Source organism: Dioscorea cayenensis, chromosome 1, assembly GCF_009730915.1.
Source record: "Dioscorea cayenensis subsp. rotundata cultivar TDr96_F1 chromosome 1, TDr96_F1_v2_PseudoChromosome.rev07_lg8_w22 25.fasta, whole genome shotgun sequence".
Classification (NCBI taxonomy): domain Eukaryota; kingdom Viridiplantae; phylum Streptophyta; class Magnoliopsida; order Dioscoreales; family Dioscoreaceae; genus Dioscorea; species Dioscorea cayenensis.
The window spans coordinates 11238936-11246067 of record NC_052471.1 but is presented as its reverse complement, the minus strand read 5'-3'; positions in this window follow the sequence as shown (position 1 = coordinate 11246067).

Sequence of the window (7132 nt, the reverse complement as noted above, 5' to 3'; positions counted from 1 at the left end):
ATTAAAATATAGGAGACATTATGAAAACATAACATAGGATGACGATTAGAATTTTTATTAAAAAATAGTAGGCATTACGAAAAGAAAACATAGGAACATGGTTTTGATTGAAAGATAGGAGACATTTCAAAAACAAAGCATAGGAATAGGGTTTTCATTCAAATATATTAGCCATTATTACGTAATAGAGTTTTGTTTTCAGGAGACATTAAAAAATAGCAGACATTCACAAAGAAAAAATAAGATTTGGTTTTGATTCAAAAATAGGAGGAATTCTGAAAAAGGAAAATATAGAATTAGGATTTTTATTCAAAAATTAGGATGGATTATCAAAGAAAACATAGGATTAGGGTTTTGATTCAGAGACAGTAGACATTCCAAAAAAGTATTAGAGTTTTGATTGAAAAATATGAGACATTTCGAAAAGAAAACAAAGGATTATTGTTTCGATTAAAAAAACAAACATTGCCAAAAGACAATATAAGGTTAAGGTTTTGATTAAGAAATAGGATGCATTAAAAAAAATAGGATTATAGTTTTGATTAAAAAATATGAAATATTATGAAAAGAAAACATACGATTATTGTTTTTATTAAAAAATAGCAGACATTCCCAAAAGAAAATAGGATTATAGTTCTGATTTAAAAATAATAGACATTCCCAAAAGAAAACATAAGATTAGCTTTTTGATTCAAAACTGATCAATATGAGACATTTAGAAAAGATAACATAAGATTTGGGTTTTGTTTACAAAATAGGAGATATTCCAAAAAAAACATAGGATTAGGGTTATAATTAAAAATATAAAAATATGAGACATTTTGAATAGAAAACATAGGATTAGGGTTTTCATTAAAAATAGTAGCCATTTCCAAAAGAAAACATAGGATTAGGGTTTTGATCCAACAATAGGAGCCATTAAGAACATAAAATATAGGATTCGGGTTTTTATTGAATGGTAGTAGACATTTAGACATTCCAAAAAGAAAAAATAGGATTAGGGTTTTCATTGGAAAATAACAAATATTACTATACGAAAACATAGGATTATTGTTTTGAGTCAAAAATTGGAGGCATTCCGATTAGGGTTTTGATTGAGAAAAATGAGACATTTTCAAAAGAAAACATACTATTAGAGTTTTGATTTAAAAATCATATTAGGGTTTTCATTCAAAAATAGTAGCATTAAGAAAAGAAGACATATTATTTGGGTATTGATTGAAATATAGGAGACATTATGAAAGAAAAATATAGGATTAAGGTTTTGATCAAAAATTAGAAAATAATAATAAATCCTATAGTTCAATCAAAACATATGATTAGGGTACCCTAAAACAAAAGAATGTCTACTATTTTTTATTCAAAAATAGTAGACATTCCGAAAAGAAAAAATAGTATAAGGTTTTTGATTGAATAATATGAGATATTTCGAAAAGAAAACAAAGGATTATTGTTTTGATTAGCAAAACATTGCCAAAAAAAAAAATATAAGATTAGGGTTTTGATTAAAAAATATGAGCCATTTTTTAAAAAAAAACCTATGATTACGGTTTTAAATAAAAAAATATAAGACATCATGAAAAGAAAACATACGATTATTGTTTTGATTTAAAAAATAGTAAACACTCCCAAAAGAAAATATAGGATTAGGGTTTTGATTCAAAAATAGCAAACATTCCAAAAATAAAACATAAAGATTAGCTTTTTGATTCAAAACTAATAAATATGAGACATTATGAAAAAGAAAAACATAAGATTTCGAGCTTTTGTTTGCAAAATAAAGAGACATTCGAAAAATCAAAACATAGGATTAGCATTTTGATTTAAAATAGAAAAATATGAGACATTTTGATAAGAAAACATAAGATTAGGGTTTTGATTTCAAAAATAGTGAGACATTCTCATGAGGATTAGGGTTTTGATTCAAAAATAAGAGCCAATAAGACAGCTTTCATGTTTTTAATGAAAAGATAGGAGATATTTAGGCATTCTAAAAAGAAAACATATGATTAGTGTTTTGATTGAAAAATAGTAAATATTACTATAAGAAAACATAGAATTAGGATTTTGATTCAAAAATAGGAGCCAATAAGAAAAGAAAACCTAGGATTCAGGTTTTTAATGAAAGACAAGAGATATTTACGCAAATATTACTATTAGAAAACATAGTATTAGAGTTTTGATCCAAAAATTGGAGGCATTCCGATTAGGGTTTTGATTGAAAAATATGAGACATTTCCAAAAAAGAACATAATATTAGAGTATTGATTCAAAAATAGTAGGCATTACAAAAAGAAACATCATATTATGGTTTTGATTAAAAATAGTAGCATTAAGAAAAGAAAAACATATTATTCAGTTTTTGATTGAAATTTAGGTGACATTGTGAATGGAAAACATAGAATCAGGGTTTTGATTAAAAATTAGTAGACAATACTAAATCCCATTTTTGCAATCAAAACATATGATTAGGTTACCCGAAAACAAAGAAAGCTTATTATGACATTTTTGTAACAACATTTTTTATAAGTGTTCCTAAAAACTACTGGAATGGCTTTTAAATGATAGTTATAATAAGTGTTGGTATATTTTTATTTGTTCCTACATTTTTAATGACATTTCTACTTATATTCACAATAGTTTTTTGTTTTGTGATATTTTTGAATATTTTAGGGAGTTGAAAGAAATGTCGGTATAATATTAATTATTATGACGCATATTACAACTTATGTAACAAATGTCATAATTCAATATGACTTTTATTGCATCAATTTATTAGTGCATATTTAAAAACATTATTTTAAGTTATGATGTATATATATATATTCAAAAAAATGAAACATAATTTGAAATAAAAAAGGGTATTTAATAAAAAATAAAAGCTGCAAAATTTTGAATTTCAAGAGTGCCAAAAATTGGCGGCAATTTTTTTTTATGAGCACCAAACCTACATGGCTTATATATACAAGATCTATAAGACAAGAAAGAACCACTAATGATGTAAAAGACTAAAACTAAAATTCTTCTCCGTAGAAAAAAGTATCTCTATTTTTCTTTATATTTTGCATTGTTTTTCTTGTAATATTATTTAAATATATAACTTGTTGTTTATTTTGGTGGATGGTTGATAGAATTAGCTTTTGTTATAAAAAAAAAGTATGAGAAGTTTAATTGATTAAGAATATTTTTTATAAAAAAAAAGAAGATTGAATTTAATTAGGATGAGATCTCCAAAATATTCATTTTTTTATTGGAAATTAAAATGTGTTTTGGCTTGTCACCATGCCAAGTGATGATGGGAAGGTCATGATATCATGCGGTGGTCATGGCATGGATCTAAGGCTTCAACTCTTGAGATTGCCCTTTAATTTTTTTATTTAATCCTATTTTTGTTGGATTTTCTGAATTAGGTCCTTTTTATTTTTTTTATTTATTTTTTGTTTTTTTATAAGGTTCTTGCAATGAGAGACTCATAGCTTTGGTGAAGTTTTGCAATTTGCCCCTTATAAATAATTTTTATTTTTATAGAGTTATTATTATTGTTATGACCCACACAAAGGTGATAGATTTGTTGAAGTTTTATATTTGTTTCTTTTTCCTGTTAATTTATTTAAAAGTTCTTATTATAATACAAATCATATATTCTCCATTTAAATACAGGTTTATATTCTATGCAACTTGTATATCCTCCATATAGTGGTTTTCTTTCTTTATATTTCAAATTAGTGTATTATTGATTTTAATATATACTATTAGTCTACTTATTTAATTTAATTTAATTTTTATTTTATATTATATTGATTTTGTTAAATATCAAAAATTATTGTAGGTTGGAGATATCGAGGAAAGTAGTCCTTGTTCTCCATTAACTACTTCTCAATTTCATTATAGCGATAATAATCCTATTGATAGTATAATTTTTATAATATCATCTAATTACAATTTTAAAATTTTAAAATTTAATATTTATTAATCGCTTTTTCATTTGTAAATTAATCTGATATCTACTAATGTATTACTATATTTTTATTTTGCGTATAAGAGGCCACCATAACAAAAGTTTAAAGACAATTCCAAGGATTGAAGCCTTAGCTTTATCACTAATATTTGAAAGCTATTTCTTACAGATTTGTTGATCATGTTAACATTATTTTAATTAGTGATTACATTTTCAAAATTTTAAATTATAAATTTTATTACTTATTTATCACTTTTCTTTTTAAATTGATTTGGATATCCACTAATGGTATTTATATATTTTCTTTTTCAAATAAGATAGCACAATGAAAAATTTAAACACAATTCCAAGTTGATCAGAGACTTAGCATTATTATAATTTTAAAATTTATGAAATTTTATTAGCTGTGTCAATCTAAATTGATTTGGATATTTACTAATGTATTTGTATATATTATTTTGCAGATAAGAGGCTACCATGATAAATTTACAAACAATTTGAAGGATTGAAGCCTTAGCTTAATTCTAATGTTAAAAAGCTATTTCTTTGAGATTTTTAGATCATGTTAACATTGTTTTAATTAGTGTTTTAGTGGTAGGTGGGATTTTAAAATTTTTATGAATTTTTTTAATTACTATTTTATTATATTATGTAAATTCATTGTATAGAATTTAAATTTTAGCACATATTTAAATATTAAATTGTACATATATAATATTTAAATTAGTAATGTGAAAAATTATACAATATCAACACTTGTGAATGTTGCATTTCATTGTTATTCACAAATACTATATGGTTAAAACAAAAATAATTAAATGTTGATATTAGAGTTAGTAGACACTTAACAAAAATGTTACTAAATAATTCTCATACAAACATTTATAAAATGAAATTTAATTTTATAAATTAGATCATGATGAACACCTTTACCAACATTTACATATATCGACTTAAATTTAGATTCACTATTATTATTTTGTTAAACCAATATAAGTAAAAAGGTCAATGTGAAAGTAATTTAAAAATGACCTTTAACAAAATGTAACTATATAATCTCTATGATCACAATTACGAAATGTTGCAATAGTTTCAAAAATTAATGTGATAATAACTCATGGCATAATTGCCAAATTTGCACAAAATACAAAAAGCGTTGCTCAAGCTCACATATAAATGTTGAAAAATAAAAATCGATATTGAGACAGTTTTACAAATTTGAGTGACATTCGAAAAAGAAAAATATAGGATTAGGGTTTTAGTTGGAAAAATAGGAGACACATAAAAAGAAAAACATATAGAATTAGGGTTTAGATTAAAAATATGAGATATTACTGAAAAGACAGTAAAGGATTGAGTGTTTTTCATTCAAAAAACTAAAACATGTGAGATATTCAGAAAAGAAACATAGGATAAGGGTTTTGATTCAAGAAATAGGAGACATTGAAAAGAAACAAAAGGAATTGGTTTTGATTAGACATTCGAAAATAAAACATAAAGATTGAGTTTTGATTGAAAAGCCAATAATAGGAACATTCGAAAAGAAAACAAACAGAATTGAAATTTTTGATTTAAAATTGGAGATATTGCGAAAAGAGACATAGGATTAGAAAATCGATAAAAGAAAAAACATAGGATTAGGAGTTTTCGATTTGAGAAAATAGAGACATTACGATAAAGAAAATATAGGATAATTTGTTGATTGACACCAAAAATGGGAGCATTTCAAAAAGAAATAAATGGATTAAAAGTTTTATTGATTGTAAAAAGTAAGCTTGCATGTGCGCAGAAAACATAGGATTAGTGTTTTGATTTAAAAAGCAGGGAGACATTCAATAGAATAGAAAGGATTTGGTTTTTGATTAAAATATATGATCCATTCAGAAAAGAAAACATAGGATCAGGATTTTGAATAAAAAAATACTAGATAGTACTATAAGAAAATATAGGATTAGGGTTTTGATTCAAAAATGGTAGACATTCTGAAAAGAAAAATAGGATTATGGTTTTGATTGACAAATATGAGCCTTTTCTAAAAGAAAACATAGGATTAATGTTTTAATCCAAAGATAGGAGACATTCAAAATAGAAAACTTAAGATTAGAATTTTTATGCAAAAATATGAGGCGATTAAAAAGAAAACACTAGAGCGATTCACAAAACAAAAGATAGGATTAGAGTTTTTGATTATGAGACATTCGAAAAAGAAACCAAAAGATTAGAGTTGTAATTCAAAAAGACGAAAAATAGGATACGATTCGGAGAAGAAAACGATTTGGTTGAGAGGTTTTATTGAAAAATTATGAGACATTACTATAAGAAAAATATTGGATTAGGGTTTTGACTAAAAATATAAAGGGACATTTGCAAAGAAAGGAAAAAATATAGGGCATTTCGACGTGAGTTTTGATTCAAAAATAAAGGACATCTCGGAAAGAAAACATGGAATTAGTGTTTTGATTCAAAACTAGGAGACATTTCGAAAAGAAAAGAAAGTAATAGGTTTTTTATTAAAAAATAGGAGCCTCTTTGAGCATAGGATTAGTGTTTTGATTAAAAATAGGAGACATTACTATCCGGAAAACATAGCGTTGTAGAACACTAAGAAAAAATAAAATATGGGATTATAGTTTTAGTTTGGAAAATAGCGGGTACATTAATATAAGAAAACATAGGATTAGGGTTTTGACTTAAAAAATACGGACATTCGAGGAAAGAAAAATAAGATTATGGTTTTGAGATTAAAAATAGGAGGCATTCACTTAGGATTTGTGTTATGGTAAAAAAATATAATACATTTCAAAAAAGAAAACATATGATTATTGTTTCGGTTCCAAAATAGCAGACATTACAAAATAAAAAACATAAGATAAGGGTTTGATTAAAAAATAGGAGGCATTCGAGAAAGAACTAATAGAATTAGGGTTTTGAGTTGAAAACCCTATATTTAGGTGACTATTCAAAAAGAAAAACATATGATTGGGGTTTTAGTTTTGACATAGGTGACATATCGAAAAGGAGGACTAGGATATTGATTAAAAATATCATTATAAAAAGAAAACATAGTATTATTTTGTTGATTTAAAAATTCCAAATATTCCGAAAAGAAAACATAAAATTAGGGTTTTGATTCAAAAATATGAGACATTCAACAAAAAAACTTAGGATTAGGGT